The sequence below is a fragment of the Erinaceus europaeus genome, chromosome 1 (assembly GCF_950295315.1).
Source record: "Erinaceus europaeus chromosome 1, mEriEur2.1, whole genome shotgun sequence".
In the NCBI taxonomy this organism is placed as follows: Eukaryota; Metazoa; Chordata; class Mammalia; order Eulipotyphla; family Erinaceidae; genus Erinaceus; species Erinaceus europaeus.
In genome coordinates, this window is record NC_080162.1 from 165358639 (window position 1) to 165377004 (window position 18366).

Consider the following 18366-nt stretch of genomic DNA (forward strand, 5'->3'; position numbering starts at 1 on the left):
CTGAACATATGAATGAGTGCTTATTTTTTATATTTTTATTTATATTTATACTGGATAAAGACAGAGAGAAACTGAGAGGGGCTGGGGAGCCAGGGAGAGACAGAGAAAGAGAGACTTTTTGCAGTACTGCTTAACCACCTTGAAACATCCCCCCTGCAGGTGGGGACCAGGGGTTTGAAACTAGGACCTTAAGCACAGTAATGTATGTGCTTAGCCAGGTGTGCCACCACCTGGCCCTGATGCTTATTTACTTAGTTTAAAAAAATCCATTGTGGGAGTCAGGCGGTGGCGCAGCAGGTTAAGCGCATATGGCACAAAGCGCAAGGACTGGTGTAAGGATCCTGGTTTGAGTCCCAAGCTCCCTACCTGCAGGGGACTCCCTTCACAGGCAGTGAAGCAGGTCTGCAGGTGTCTGTCTTTCTCTCCCTCCCTGTCATCCCCTCCTCCTCCATTTCTCTCTGTCCTATCCAACTATGACTACATCAATAACAACAATAATAACTACAATAATAAAACAACAAGGGCAACAAAGGGAATAAGTAAAAATAAATAAATATTATTAAAAAATCCATTGTGAGCATTTCAGTTACAAGATATTATGCAGATTCAATGATAGATCAGAAATAAATTAGACGTATGATATAATGACACAAAAGTAAAAATCTAAAATTAAAAAGTGTAAAAAGATTAAAGTTCAGGGATGGATGGCAGCTCACCCTGTTGACTGGACATTATAGTACACAAGAACCCAGTTCAAGCCCCTAGTCCCCACCTGCAAGAGGCAAGCTTCTTGAGTGGTGAGGCAGTGCTGTAGGTCTCTCTCTCTCTCCCCCCTTCCTCTCAATTTCTTTCTCTCTCTATGAAATAAATAAATATATAATATATGTTTTAAAATATTTTAAAAAGATGATAAATCTGAATGAATAAATCTTTACTGAACCTACTGAACCATATTGATATTAGTGATGCAATTAAACACACACAGACATATATAAAATTGTAAACTGTGAAATATTCATATTTTCCTATAAAAGATTCCAGGAAACCATCTAATGGTGCTATTTAATCTAATGGGTTGAGGTGCTCTAAAATGCTTTAGGAACTGAAAACTCAAGAACAGAAATTTAACCAAGCACAGAGAGATTTTTGGGGAAGATACCTTAGCAGTGGAGAGAGTATGAAAACGCCTCAACTGTGGAGAGAACAGGGGACCATTTAAAGATTGGAAAGAAGGTCAATCTCATAGAAACATAGCAAAGAACATGAGGCCTGGAAGAGATATAGAGAGAGACTAGTATCAAGGTTTCTCTGCCTAACCACTATTGACCTCTGGGATCAGATGATTCCGTTTTGTGGTAAGTTATCCTATATAGGTGTTTAGCTGACCTCTACCTTCTAGAGAAGGGATGAGAAGCATCCAATCTGTGAACTTCACTTAATTTATCCTGGCAGAGCAACTGCAGATGGAACTTGAAATTAAAGAAATCTCGGAGCTTGTTTCATAGCAACATTAAGAGCTAAATTATAAGCAACCAATTTTGTATGGCTCAAAAAATGATGATATAAATAGTCAAATGACCCTTGGCATAAAATATCGGTTCCCCAAGCCTGCCCTAGATGTTAAAAATGTTCTTCCTGTTTATTAATGACAACCAAAAATGTTTCTAAATTTTGTCAACTGTCCCATTGCAGAACAAGAGGAAGTCAAATCTCTCCTAAGTAGGAACCACTGGGTTAGATTATGCAGAACACTCCAGGTCATAGAGGAATACAGGAAACTCCTGAATGATTTACATGGGAGAGTTATGTGACAGATTTGTATTTCCCATGCAGACTGTGTGGTACACAAAATAAGGATGTCTCTTTCTTCTATATAATAATCATTTTAGTTTTTCATAATTCCCTACAATCTGTACATATGTAGATATATTTTTATGTGTGATTTTTACCATCCACTACTAAAATCACATTCTGTGCTGTCAATTATGCTAGAAGAGTAACCAAACATTGCTTTAGAGCATATTGTTGTATCAGTATAGCAGTTGTAATTATGAATTCTTCAGGGTTTGTTACCAATTCGTATGTTCAGTAGTTTAGAACTTTGACAAATGTGTTTAAAGGAAGCATATATATTCTTATTCCAAAAAAAAGAGTTATTTAGAGAGTTTTATGGTTTCTTTTTCTTGCCTTAACCAAGTAAGAAATAACTGCTTTTCAGCTAGAGATGCTCTTCAACTTCTTAAAATTTTCCCTCTTTATAGTGGCCTTGCTTTTTGTTTTCAGAATTAACATTTGTTAAAACCAAATGAAGAACATGTGCTATCTAGCCAATGGAAAAAATGGCTTTGATTCTAGTCTTTGATATTCAAATAGAGCATCTTCTCAGATGTGTTTTACTTATAAAGTTAAAAAAAATACTCATGGAAATAAAAATATTGGCTCAGAGGAAATAAGAAGATATCACACCTATGTTTAAACATGAAAAGTTTTAGAGGATTAATGACTTATTCTTTATAAAAGGCAGAAGCTATGGTGAGGCAAGAAAAGGAAAACAGAGACTAAAATTACTGAGGGAAAGTAGAAGGAATAATAGAATCTAATGTTACAGAGACATAAATTAAAGGATCATTTCATGATTCTTGGTAGGAACCTACCTCCTTATTCCAGGTGAGTTGTGACTGACACAGAGTCCTGTTGGGAGGAACTGACCTATATGTTCCTGTAAATTTATGTTGAGGAAAAAGCAGAGTGAATCAAGAGTCTGGCACAGGAGTGGACAGATGCAGAACCACTAATTGCCTGGACATAGATTCAGTCAATGCATAAAACTCCAAAGATCAATCATCTCCATTTGCCAAGGACAGTAGAATTTTCTGAGATTCTGAAATACAAATTCAGCATGAAAACCCAGATGATCTTAGGTGAATAGAACAGAGATGGGGAGTTAATAACATTGAGCCAATTTTCACAGAGAATCATGGGAACATATTATATTCTGGAAAAGAAAGTTGGAGACAAATGATGGTGTGGTAGGAATACTTTCACTTGTGAGAACAATATTAGTATTATCAACAGAACCTATTTTCCAAGTCCCAGTACATGGAACAACAGTTGTAGGAGTCCACATATCTTATAGCATGAGCTTCACCAAAGATGGCTGCCAAGGAGAACTTATGTGAATTTTTTTTTTTTAATGTGTTTTATTTTTTTTTAAATTTTTTATTTAAGAAAGGATTAGTGAACAAAGGCATAAGGTAGGAGGGGTACAACTCCACACAATTCCCACCACCCAATCCCCATAACCCACCCTCTCCCATGATAGCCTTCCCATTCTCTAGCCCTCTGGGAGCATGGACCCAGGGTCGTTGAGGGTTGCAGAAGGTAGAGGGTCTGGTTTCTGTAATTGCTTCCCCGCTGAACATGGGCGTTGACTGGTCGGTCCATACTCCCAGTCTGCCTCTCTCTTTCCCTAGTAAGGTGTGTCTCTGGGGAATCTGAGCTCCAGGACACACTGGTGGGGTCTTCAATCCAGGGAAGCCTAGCCAGCATCCTGGTGGCATCTGGAACCTGGTGATTGAAAAGAGAGTTAACATACAAAGCCAAACAATTTGTTGAGCAATCATGGATCCCAAGTTTGGAATAGTGGAGAGGAAGTGTTAGGGAGGTACTCACTGCAAACTCTAGTGTAATCCTGCTTTCAGGTATATATTTTGTAGTAGTTTATGGATACGTGTGCACATACGCTCTCTCTCACAGAAACTGTTGTATGTCTAGGTTATGGGACTTTGTTAGAAAGTGAACTACCTGAGATGAAATTAGAGTGTACTATAAAAGGAAAGGTCTCACCCAAGTAATGAAGCTGAAGGGTTGTCATTCCACACGTGAAGTCTCTGGATACACTCTGAGGTGAAGCATGTTGAGATGGCAATCGTTGCTTTGGTTAGGTTGTGATCGGCGGATGCAATATTATTTGGTATGGATTGGGAGATGCATACGGGAAAGTGAGCCCTATCCAAGGGTGCCAGGACTGGGGGAAGTAGGGGCTCTATAGTGAAGATGTGAGGTTCCTTCTGTCTTAGGGTTCAAAAAGACAATCAATAGTTAATATTATCATCACATTATTTGTTAATTGGGTTAACTTTGAAAAGTCCCTTTGTTATGGTTTGCTGTACAGTACCCAGTATCTTGTATATAGCTGTGCTATGAAAAACTGCTCTAGGTCACTGATTGTCAGAGAAATGCAAATTAAGACAACACTAAGATACCACCTCACTCCTGTAAGAATGGCATACATCAAAAAGGACAGCAGCAACAAATGCTGGAGAGGATGTGGGGACAGAGGAACCCTTTTACATTGCTGGTGGGAATGTAAATTGGTACAGCCTCTGTGGAGAGCAGTCTGGAAAACTCTCAGAAGGCTAGACATGGACCTTCCATATGACCCAATAATTCCTCTCCTGGGGTTATACCCCAAGGACTCCATAACACCCAACCAAAAAGAGGTGTGTACTCCTATGTTCATAGCAGCACAATTCATAATAGCTAAAACCTGGAAGCAACCCAGGTGCCCAACAACAGATGAATGGCTGAGAAAGCTGTGGTATATATACACAATGGAATACTATGCAGCTATCAAGAACAATGAACCCACCTTCTCTGACCCATCTTGGACAGAGCTAGAAGGAATTATGTTAAGTGAACTAAGTCAGAAAGTTAAAGATGAGTATGGGATGATCCCACTCATCAACAGAAGCTGACTTAGAAGATCTGAAAGGGAAACTAAAAGCAGGACCTGATCAAATTGTAAGTAGGGCACCAAAGTAAAAACCCAGTGGTGAGGGGTAGACATGTAGCTTCCTGGGCCAGTGGGGGGTGGGAGTGGGCGGGAGGGATGGGTCACGGTCCTTTGGTGATGGGAATGGTGTTTATGTACACTCCTAGCAAAATGTAGACATATAAATCAGTAGTTAATTAATATGAGAGGGGGAAATCAATTGTATGTCTCAAAGGTTCTCAAAAGACAAACTGAATCTTTTTAATAGATAGGCTACGTATTATGTGAATTTTTTCCCTGCATCTTCCATGGGACAGGAAGATCTGGAGAGTAGAAATGAATATTGTACCCAATAATATTCATATATGAGGGTGGGTATAATATTCATATTTGAGAATGAAGACACATCTTTCTGGTGCTATATTTAAAAATCATATATTTGATTAAAATGGTTATACATTTAAGAATTCAAATGAACAAAACTACTGCTTTATATCTATAAAAATGAGCAATGTCAGAGAAAGATTGATGTCTTACAAACCATTAGTATCCACTGTTAACTGGATGCAACAATTTTTTCTGTAGCCTAGGGCCAGTAATATAGTTCACTTGGCTAGTGTGCTACTTTGCCATATACATGACTCAAGTTCAAACCTGGCCACTGCTGCACTGAAGGAAGTTTCTCACCAGTGGTTTTTCTTACTTTGCCTACCTCCAAAGAAAAAGGTGGAGTGGGAGTAAGTGTGGGGGGAAGAGAAGGGGAGAAGGAGAGCCTAGACCTTGTTTGTGCATGTTTAATTTCATTTCTCCCACATTGTTTTATCATACATACAGAAACATACATACATACACATACATACATACACACATACATGCATACATACCTACACACATACATAGCACTAGGACTTCCCCCAGTGTCACAATATCTTTCATGTGGTGGTGCAAGGCATTGTGACCTAGGGCTCAAATTTGTGTTATACACATTGCAAGGTACAATGTTATCTCTCTACTCTCTGCCCCATTTTTTTCTTGAAAATAGAAAAAATCTGGGCCCTGTGTCATGATTTTTTGCCGTGCTTTTACAAATCTGTTCCCCTTTTGACTATTGTTCACGATGCTAGACCAAGAATGAACTTGAATGCACAGAGTATTTATTTGATCACTGGGGAGTATCTAAAAATAGAAGTAAGTAGGCTAGGGGTGATAGCATAATGGCTATATAAGAGACTTTCATGCCTGAGGCTCCAAAGTCCCAGGTTCAATTTCCAACACCATCATACACCAGAGCTGAACAGTGCTCTTGTATGTCCCACTGTGTATCTTTCTGTCTCTCTTTCACTAAAATAAATAAAAAAGTATTTAAAAATATAAATAAGAAATCTTATACTGACATGCATTTGTCAAATTTCCTATAAATATACTAGTATTTTCTTTTCTTTTTTTAATTTTTTTTTATTTAAGAAAGGATTAATTAACAAAACCATAGGGTAAGAGGGGCACAACTCCACACAATTCCCACCACCCAATCTCCATATCCCACCCCCTCCCCTGATAGCTTTCCCATTCTCTATCCCTCTGGGAGCATGGACTCAGGGTCACTGAGGGTTGCATAAGGTGGAAGGTCTGGCTTCTGTAATTGCTTCCCCGCTGAACATGGGCATTGACTGGTCGGTCCATACTCCCAGTCTGCCTCTCTCTTTCCCTAGTCGGGTGTTTCTCTGGGGAAGCAGAGCTCCAGGACACATTGGTGGGGTCTTCAGTCTAGGGAAGCCTGGACAGCATCCTGATGGCATCTGGAACCTGGTGACTGAAAAGAGTTAACATACGAAGCCAAACAAATTGTTGAGCAACCATGGACCCAAAGCTTGGAATAGTGGAGAGGAAGTGTTAGGAGGTACTCACTGCAAACTCTAGTGTACTTCTGCTTACAGGTATATATTTTGCAGTAGTTTACGGATACGTGTGAACATATGCTCTCTCTCACAGAAACTGGTGTATATCTAGGTTATGGGACTTTGTTAGAAAGTGAACCACCTGAGATGAAATTAGAGTATACTATGAAAGGAAAGGTCTCATCCGAGTAATGAAGCTGAAGGGTTGTCATTCCACACGTGAAGTCTCTGGACACAGTCTGAGGTGAAGCATGTTGAGGTGGCAATCGTTGCATTGGTTAGGTTGTGATCGGCAGATGCAATATTATTTGATATGGATTGGGAGAGGTATACGGGAAAGTGGGCCCTATCCAAGGGTACTAGTATTTTCAAAATTCTTTTAAACTGTCATGTCATTGTATTGATGCCCCATCAAATAATAAGTTACAAATATTTTGCACATACAATATTTATATTTGTTTGAGAATTATTATACTGCCCTCTAATTACTCTACTTCGATACTTGGAAAATGAGTTCTGGGTGTAGGCTCAGCAAACCTATAATTTTAGATGACAGAAAAAGGACACCTGCTGATGGGCGACATGGATTTGACTTTGAGCTTCATGAGAAATTCTCTTATCTCTTTTCATACTAAGATGCTCATTTTATTCATTAAGGTCTGACATAGTTACATAAAATATTCTTAGAACAACTTATCCTGAAAATGTTGCTCTATCTTTCTTTAAAATGATCTTTATAACAGGTGGAAAAGCTATAGAGCCTGTAGTGAATGAAAAGTAATGAACCTGTCTTATGGTGGAGCCAATGTGCTATTTGCTCTTATAGTGACAATCTACTTTAATAGATGGTCTTCTGATTCTGCCCTTGCAGTTCAGCATATTTTCTTAGGATGCAAAGAAAGGTATGATGTTCCCTTATTAAAATAAAATCCTAGGAATTGATTTGGCAACATTTCCAAATCCATAAAAGGTCTACAGTAGTTATCTGCACCTATTCTAAAAGATAGGAATGAGACTTCTGAATAAGCAAGCACTTTCTTTTCCAGAATATCATGTGAATAGGATGAATTCAGCTATCAGATAAAATGACCTTTAATGTGCAGATTTCTAAGATGTTTGATATCTGGCTAACAATGCAGTTCAAATTTGAAATAATAAAAGTGACCACACATGAGTGCTTGATTTAAAAGAAAGGCTTTACTTTAATAGACTTTAATGTATGCAAAGATGTACAAAACTATTAGAGGGATGAATCCCAATCAGGCAAATTAGAATAAATTAAAATATTGTTCAACAATTCAATCAACCTTTCAGAATTGCAGAGAAACTAAGTAATGTCATACTGCGTTTGTGATACCTTAGTGAAATTTAATATACATAAAGTATTCTTCCTATACCACTGATGGCATTTTCCAGGATAAATTTGACATTATTTCCACTCAGAAATGATATTTATGGACACGTAAACACAAAATGTTGTGAAAAACTCATGATCATAATTGGTGGTATCTTATCTCAGGTTCCCTTATTTATTTATTTGGAAAGGACATAGAGAGAAAGCAAAATTAATACTGTATAAAAGCTGTCATTCAATAGTCTAAAGGAATCAGTCAAAAGTAAAATACATACTATGCTCTCTAGTTAAAGAAATTGATTTATAGGTTGAACACATCTAAATCATCAACATGAGAAGTAATTATAATTTTTTCTTTGAAAACAGTTCTACTGGGGCCTGAGCTGTGGTACACCCTTTAAATTTCACATATTACAGTGGACAGGAAAGTGGTTTCAAGCTCCCAGTCCTCACTTGCAGTCGAGGGAGTTTCATGAACAGTGAAGAAATGCTGCAGCTACTCTCAATTTCTTTCTGTCTCTATCAGTAAGGAAAAAATGACTGCAGGGAACAGTGAATTATAGTGTGGGAACCACGAGTGAAGTGATAACCTTCTGGTGGGGGGGAGGCACATTTTTTTACCCAATATTCAAGAAATTGACCTTTCTGTTCTTGCTCTAGGTCAGGGAGATCATTAAAAGGAATTATGGCTGAGTAAATAACTTAATGGTTATGCAAAAGACTCATGCCTGAGGCTGTGAGGTCCTAGCTTGAATCCCCAGTATTACCTACCATAAGCCAGAACTGAGCAGTGTTCTGGTCTTCCTTTCCCATTAAAATAAAATAAGCAAATACACACACACACACACACACACACACACACACACACACACACACACATACACACACACACACACATCTATATATATGAATTCTACGTCAGTCCTTTGTTAACTTTCTTATGAGAGATGATTAATTCCCTCCCACATGTGTTACATACAGATAATAATATTCATACACTAAGGAGTAAAGGAGCTAAGAAAACTTCCAACTGCATTCATTATAACTTTGAGATAGTTGCTAGATATACTTAATGCTTAATGAAGAAATGAACCATAGATTTTTAAAAAAATATTATTATTAAAAGGAAAGCAACACTAATGAGCAGTTCTGTGAAGCAACCATTGACATACTTTATGCTATATGGAGCTATTGTACTTCCATCATGTTGCGGGTTACAAAGCAAGGCATGGAGAAGTTACATAACCTGCCCAAGGACATACTGTGAATAAATGCAAAGCTTATGTGTGACCTCAGCATTGTCTAAAAGTAAACCTCATGTTCTTTCAGCTGTACCATTCTGCACTCAGCTCAATGAGCAACACATCAATTTTGTTCACCCCTGGCCCTGATAGAACTAAGGTATCTCTGAAGAATATCAGACAGTTTAGAAGCCCTTGTGATTTCCTTTTTGTCATGTTCCATATTCATTCTCTCCTAGTAACATCTCAAATGTGGGATGTCTAATAGAATTCTGACAAAGAAAGCAAAAGAAAACACTTGTTCATAAACTGATGAATTCTCACAGCAGAAAGCCTGGTTAAAAAAAAAAATGTCATGAGATTTGTGTCTATTTACTATAACCAGCCCTTATACTTCTGCTCTCTCATTTTATCTTTTAGCTTCTAGAAAAGAATTGTGAAACTCTCTGAAATCAAAGATTCTTACTTTATGTTAGCAAACAGAAAAAAGAAGACATATATATATATAGTACAACTTTCTTCTTGAGTTGAATAAAATAAAAGAGAAAATGAAATGTAGTGTATCAGGAGACTAATTTATGTTTTATTATTAAATATTGGTAGAAAAATAGATAATTCAGACATGCAGACAGATAAATAATAATGTTGTGAAGGGAGTCGGGCAGTAGCACAGCCAGTTAAGTGCAGGTGGTGCAAACCGCAAGGACTGGTGTAAGGATTCCAGTTCGAGCCCCCAGCTCCCCACCTGCAGGGGAGTCGCTTCACAGGTGGTGAAGCCGGTCTGCAGGTGTCTATCTTTCTCTCCCCTTCTGTGTCTTCCCCTCCTCTCTCCATTTCTCTCTGTCCTATCCAAAAATGATGACATCAATAACAATGACGACATCAATGACAACAATAATAACTACAAAAATAAAAAACAAGGGCAACAAAAAGAATAAATAAATAAATATTTTTTAAAAAGTAACATTGTGAAATTGTTAATGCTCTAATAAAGGTATATATGGATTAATATAAGATTTGAAAAATTAATTTTACCTACTAGTGTCAAAAGAATCTTCAGAAATACATTCATGGGGCAGGGGTAGATAGTATAATGGTTATGCAAACAGACTGTCATGCCTGAGGCTCCAAAGTCATAGGTTCAATCCCCACACCACCATAAACCAGAGCTGATCACTGCTCTGGTAAAAAAAAAAAAATTAATTAATTAATTAAATTTTAAAAAAGAAAATGAAATACATTCACTGAGCTGTGTCTTGGAGAATCCAAAGACCTTTACCAATCAGAGAAATACTTGGAGAAGGCATTCTGACAGATAGAATAAAGTAAAAAAAAAATGGCACAAATAAATGTGAAAATAGCAATAGGGGCACAAAGAAATAAAAGTGTAGTATGAAAATAATAAATTTTCCTTTTATCAGGAGCATGTATGGATTTGGATAAAGAAGACTCGCTATTTTGGGGAGTTTATATTCATTCTATAGGTAAGGGGAGATATCAAAGCAGGTTATGTAATATAATTTCTTGACCTATATCTACAGGCATCTTATTTTTTATTGTTCTGTTATTTTATGTTTTATTAGTGATAAAATATTGATTTACAAAATTAAGAGACAACAGAGAATTCCACACCATTCCTACCATCAAAGTTCTGTGTCTCCATTCCTACATTGGAAACTGCAGTAGTTCTCCCAAAGTCACAGATATAAGCTGACTGTTATTTCTATAACTATCTATATTTATATATATTTGTTCATTTTTTTTCTATGATCTGCCTTCTTTTCCTTTCTAAGTCACACATATGCCTATTACTAATTCCAATTATCTTTTCTTTCTTCCTCTTCTCTCTCCAGGTCCTAATGGAACTAGAATCCAGAGCCCTTTGATCATCTTCCCCTAACATTTCTCCTTCTATAGGAATAGGGACCAAAAATCTTTATGGGGTGTAGAAGGTAAGAGCTCTGGCTTCTGTAATTACTTCTACACTGGACATGAATGTTGGCAGGTAAATCCATATCCACAGCCCATTTCTATCTTTTCCTAGTGGGGTAGGACTTTAGAGAGGTGAGGTCCCAGGGGCACATTGATGAGTTCTTCTGCCCAGGGCAATCAGAATAGAATCAAAGTAGCTACTTGGTGGCTGAGAGGTGATAAAATATAAAGTAGGACAAGATGTTTAATAAACAGTAGCCAAAAAGTAGGAATAGGGCAGATGAGAATAAGAATCATAGGTTATAAAGAAGCTGTGAAGTTTATTTTAGGTATGTTTTTTGGGCCTCATGACTTTAGTAATTTTTGCTTGAATTTGATAGCTAACATGCAAGTGACCTAAAAATATTGTCTGGGAAGATGACATCAGAGAATAGGGTTAGAAAGCTGGATTAGGGCAGACAGAAACTCCCCAACTTGAAGAAAATATACAAATAGAATTAACTATTTACTCCCCTGATCTGGCCCAGGGCCCATATATACTCACATTTAGCACAGAAGCCTGTATAACCTCCAAGTCTCTGTCAGTCTGAGCTCACAGCTCATGGTCACAGCTGGGAACATTCTAGGCTGTATTTATTTTCAATGCCTGTCTTGTTTGAGTGGCACTATGGGAGACATCTACTTTTTGACAACAGGCCCAAAATATTAAGTGGAGAAAGTGTATGTTCAACAAATGGTGTTGGGAAAATTGAGTTGAAATATGCAGAATAAAGAAAATGAACCACTTCATCTCACCACACACAGAAGTAAACTCCAAATGGATCAAGGATTTGGATATCAAACCAGAAACCTTCAAATGTTTACAGGAAAATATTGGTAGAACTCTTTTTGATCTAAGTTTTAAAGGTACACTCAATGATTCAAGTCCATTAACAAGGAAAACAAAAACATCTATAAACCTATGGGACTACATTAAATTGAAAAGCTATGTACATAGTAGCAATATCTATGTTCATAGTAGCAATATCTGTAATGGTCCACACTTGGAAGCAACCTAGGCATACAATAATAAATGAGTAGCTAAGAAATTCGTGGTATATATACACAATGGAATACTACTAAGCTACTGAAAATTACAAATTCTCCTTCACCTCATTTTGGATGGAGCTTGAAGGAATCATGTTAAGTGAGATAAACCACAAATAGAATGAATATGGCATGATCTCACTCATGAGGAGCATAGTGAGGAGCATATGCTTAAAAACAAGCATAGAAAGGGGGAAAAAAAGTAAAATTTGGACCGGTTTGGTGTATTACACCAAAGCAAAGGACTCTGGAAAAAGAGGGCGTGCAGAAGGGGAGGGGGAGAAGGGCTTTCAGTTCCTAAGTTAGGGTAAGAATGTTTTTCAGACTCCTATTATAGTAAGATGAGAAAATAGGGGGCTAGGCAGTAGTGCAGCGGGTTAAGTGCACATGGCACAAATCCCAAGTATTGGCTTAAGGATCCCTGTTTGAGCCCCCAGCTCCCCACCTGCAGAGGGGTCACTTCACAAGCGGTGAAGCAAGTGTGCAGGTATGTCTCTTTCTCTCCCCTTCTCTGTCTTCCCCTCCTCTCTGGATTTCTCTCTGTCCTATCCAACAACAATCATAGCAATGACAACAATAATAATAACAACAAAAAGAATAAACAAAAGGGAAAAGTAGCTTCCAGGAGCAGAGGATTCAGAGCGCAGGCACTGAGCCCCAGCGATAACGCCGGAGGCCAAAAAAAAAAAAAGTATTCATGTGCCAATCACTGCACTGTAAACCATTAACCTTCCAACTAAAAAAAAATAGGTTTATCTAGTAATATAAGACTTAAGAACTGAAACATGAAAGAGCTTGACTAAGTTCTATAAAGGACACAAATGGATTTTATCGGTCTACCAGATTTCTCACATGGTAATTAGCCTCATTTATGTAATTTTAAAATAATAAAGAGGAACAAACGCTACAATCATTTATCTGGAACCTGAAAACACCTAGAATTGCCAAAACCATCTTAAGGAAAAGAAACAGAAATGGAGGCATCACACTCCCAGACCTTAAACTATATTATAAAGCCATCATCATCAAAACAGCATGGTACTGGAACAAAAATAGGCATACAGACCAGAGGAACAGAATTGAAAGCCCAGAAGTAAATCCCAACACCTATGGGCATCTAATCTTTGATAAGGGGGCCCAAAGGATTAAATGGAAAAAGGAGGCTCTCTTCAATAAATGGTGCTGGAAAAACTGGTTTGAAACATGCAGAAGAATGAAATTGAACCACTTTATCTCACCAGAAACAAAAATCAACTCCAAATGGATCAAAGACCTAGATGTCAGACCAGAAACAATCAAATACTTAGAGGAAAACATTGGTAAAACACTTTCCCACATACACCTCAAGGACATCTTTGATGAATCAAACCCAATTGCAAGGAAGACCAAAGCAGAAAAAAACCAATGGGACTACATCAAATTGAAAAGCTTCTGCACATCCAAAGAAACTATTAAACAAACAGAGAGACCCCTCACAGAATGGGAGAAGATCTTCACATGCCAGACATCAGACAAGAAACTAATCACCAAAATATATAAAGAGCTCAGCAAACTTAGCTGCAAAAAAGCAAATGACCCCATCCAAAAATGGGCAGAGGAAATGAACAAAACATTCACCACAGAGGAGATCCAAAAGGCTAACAAACATATGAAAAACTGCTCTAGGTCACTGATTATCAGAGAAATGCAAATCAAGACAACACTAAGATACCACCTCACTCCTGTAAGAATGGCATACATCAAAAAGGACAGCAGCAACAAATGCTGGAGAGGATGTGGGGACAGAGGAACCCTTTTACATTGCTGGTGGGAATGTAAATTGGTACAGCCTCTGTGGAGAGCAGTCTGGAAAACTCTCAGAAGGCTAGACATGGACCTTCCATATGACCCAATAATTCCTCTCCTGGGGTTATACCCCAAGGACTCCATAACACCCAACCAAAAAGAGGTGTGTACTCCTATGTTCATAGCAGCACAATTCATAATAGCTAAAACCTGGAAGCAACCCAGGTGCCCAACAACAGATGAGTGGCTGAGAAAGCTGTGGTATATATACACAATGGAATACTATGCAGCTATCAAGAACAATGAACCCACCTTCTCTGACCCATCTTGGACAGAGCTAGAAGGAATTATGTTAAGTGAACTAAGTCAGAAAGATAAAGATGAGTATGGGATGATCCCACTCATCAATAGAAGCTGACAAAGAAGATCTGAAAGGGAAACTAAAAGCAGGACCTGATCAAATTGTAAGTAGGGCACCAAAGTAAAAACCCAGTGGTGAGGGGTAGGCATGTAGCTTCCTGGGCCAGTGGGGGGTGGGAGTGGGCGGGAGGGATGGGTCACAGTCCTTTGGTGGTGGGAATGGTGTTTATGTACACTCCTAGCAAAATGTAGACATATAAATCAGTAGCTAATTAATATGAGAGGGGGAAATCAATTGTATGTCTCAAAGTTTCTCAAAAGACAAACTGAATCTTTTTAATATATAGGCTATGTATTTGATATGCGGACTCTCTCAAAAGCCTAGACCAAGTAGATTAGAAGCTTCCAATAGCACAGCTATATACAAGATACTGGGTACTGCCCAGCAAACCATAACAAAGGGACTTTTCAAAGTTAACCCAATTAACAAATAATGTGATGATAATATTAACTATTGAGTGTCTTTTTGAACCCTAAGACAGCAGGAACCTCACATCTTCACTATAGAGCCCCTACTTCCCCCAGTCCTGGAACCCTTGGATAGGGCCCACTTTCCCGTATGCATCTCCCAATCCAAACCAAATAACATTGCATCTGCCGATCACAACCTAACCAAAGCAACGATTGCTACCTCAACATGCTTCACCTCAGAATGTATCCAGAGACTTCACGTGTGGAATGACAACCCTTCAGCTTCATTACTCGGGTGAGACCTTTCCTTTAATAGTACACTCTAATTTCATCTCAGGTAGTTCACTTTCTAACAAAGTCCCATAACCTAGATATACACCAGTTTCTGTGAGAGAGAGCTTATGTGCACACGTATCCATAAACTACTGCAAAATATATACCTGAAAGCAGGACTACACTAGAGTTTGCAGTGAGTACCTCCCTAACACTTCCTCTCCACTATTCCAAGCTTGGGATCCATGATTGCTCAACAAATTGTTTGGCTTCATATGTTAACTCTGTTTTCAATCACCAGGTTCCAGATGCCACCAGGATGCTGGCTAGGCTTCCCTGGATTGAAGACCCCACCAATGTGTCCTGGAGCTCAGCTTCCCCAGAGTCACACCCTACTAGGGAAAGAGAGAGGCAGACTGGGGGTATGGACCGACCAGTCAACGCCCATGTTCAGCGGGGAAGCAATTACAGAAGCCAGACCTTCTACCTTCTGCAACCCTCAACGACCCTGGGTCCATGCTCCCAGAGGGATAGAGAATGGGAAAGCTATCAGGGGAGGGGGTGGGTTATGGGGATTGGGTGTTGGGAATTGTGTGGAGTTGTACCCCTCCTACCTTATGCTTTTGTTCACTAATCCTTTCTTAAATAAAAAATAAAAAAAAAAATAAAGCTAAAAAAAAATAAATAAAAAAAAATAATAAAGAGGAAATGAATACAACAAAGGTGCCTCTTCAGAAAATGTTGCTGGGAAAACTGGACAGTAACATGTAGAAAAATGAAACTAGACTACAGTTTAACATCAAACACCAAATTATCTCAGAATGGATCAAATACTTGGATATTAAACCTTAAACTATAAAATACATTGACACATTCAGGACCTTAATGTCAAAGTTGTATTTGGAGACTCAGTGCTATGGGCAAAGGAAACTAAAACAAGATCAAATAAATGGGACAATATCAAATTAAAAAAACTTTACACTTTGGCAGAAAACTCCAGAAGCAACTAGGATAAGATATTTGCAAATCACACATCTGACAAATGGTTGATAATGAACATCTGTAAAGAACTCCTCTCAACCGAAAGAAAAAGAGCAATCCAATAAAATAATTGGGCAAAAGATATGAATAGGGAGTCGGGCTGTAGCGCAGCGGGTTAAGCGCAGGTGGCGCAAAGCACAAGGACCGGCATAAGGATCCCGGTTCGAACCCCGGCTCCCCACCTGCAGGGGAGTCGCCTCACAGGCGGTGAAGCAGGTCTGCAGGTGTCTGTCTTTCTCTCCTCCTCTCTGTCTTCCCCTCCTCTCTCCATTTCTCTCTGTCCTATCCAACAACGACAACAGTAACTACAACAATAAACAACAAGGGCAACAAAAGGGAATAAATAAATAAAATAAATATATATTTAAAAAAAAAAGATATGAATAGACAGTTTTTAAGGAAAAGACACATGACCTACAGACATATGAGGAAATGCTCTTCTTCACTCACCATTAAAGAAAGACAGATTAAAACTACAGTGAGGTTCCATCTCACACCTGTGAATGGCCTACAGCAACAAAACAGGAAATGGTAAGTGTTGACAAAACTATAGAGAAAAAAAGTGCTGTTACACTGCTGGTGCAGCCATTATGGAAAATAGTCCAAAAGCAAATAAAAATGGAAATACCTTATGATCCAATAAGGCCACTCTTGGACATTTATACAGAAGTCATTAAAACACTAATTTGAAGGATATATGCATTCCTATGTTCACAGCTGCACTATTCACAATAGCCAAACTGTGGACACAAACTGAATGCCCACTGACAGGCGATGGAATAAAAAGCTGTGTGGAATGTATTCAGTGGACAACTACACAGAAATTAAAAAGATGATCTTGTATCCTTCGAGACAAAATGGATGGAGTTGAAAGTGATTATGCTTAGTGAAGTAAAGAGGGAAGTAAAGGACAACTACCAGGTGATTTCACTCACATGTGGAATATATGGAACTGAAACCAATGAACTGGTAAAGGGAAAAATAAATGTAATCAAACTGTCTCTAACACCTTGGAAGAACTATGGTGGTTTTCCTTCGGGGCACAGGGTGGCACTGAATTTTGTTGGTGGGAATAATGTGAAGCTATAGTGTTATTATCTTATAGCTTGAAAGTAACTATTAAATCACTAATAATTTTTAAGAAAGAAAATCAAGCATTGTTACACCAGCCTTTGCATGAAGGAGAAAATAATCTTTTAATTGCCATTTGATTTGTGACTTGAATTAACCTCTCCCTCATAATAAGGGAGAATTAAGCCCAGTAGGAGAATCTGTATTCCCATGTAAGCCATTAAGAACCACATGCCTGGGAGTCGGGCTGTAGCGCAGCGGGTTAAGCGCAGGTGGCGCAAAGCACAAGGACCGGCATAAGGATCCCGGTTCGAACCCCGGCTCCCCACCTGCAGGGGAGTCACTTCACAGGTGGTGAAGCAGGTCTGCAGGTGTCTATCTTTCTCTCCTCCTCTCTGTCTTCCCCTCCTCTCTCCATTTCTCTCTGTCCTATCCAACAACGACAACAACAATAATAACTACAACAATAAAACAACAAGGGCAACAAAAGGGAATAAATAAGATAAAAATAAAACTAAAAAAAAATAATCACATGCCTTCATAACTTCATATTTCCCAGTGAAATGGCATAAAAAGGCTTCAGGAAATTTCTCATTTTGCTGACTTCTTTTTTTGAGTGTTAATTATTTAAACTGATCACAAGTTTTCATTAAAATTTAATTTTTATTTATTGAATGTGAGAAAGAGTTCCACATGAATCAGGAAGAAAGAGAAAGAGAGACAAGTCAGAGTATTACTCTGGCACATAAAGTACTGGAATCAAACCAGAAATCTCAGTCATGAAAGTTCCATGTGTCCCCAGTTGAGCTGTCTTCCCCCATTGCTTTAGAAAACTTTTAAAAATCATTAATTTATTCCTTTTATCGAAGTAAACAGCATTCTTCTTCACTGTCTAAAGTATGTGGTTTTTATTCTTTAAGAACTGATTTTGAGCTCCCTTTCCTTAACTCCTTGAAGGCAAATTTTAATTAACTTATTTTTTTTTTGCCACCGGGTTTATCATTACAGCTAAGTGCCTCTACAATTCTACCATCCCTGTTAGTCATTCTATTTTTTAAGGGTGAAAAAGAGAGAGAGAGAGAG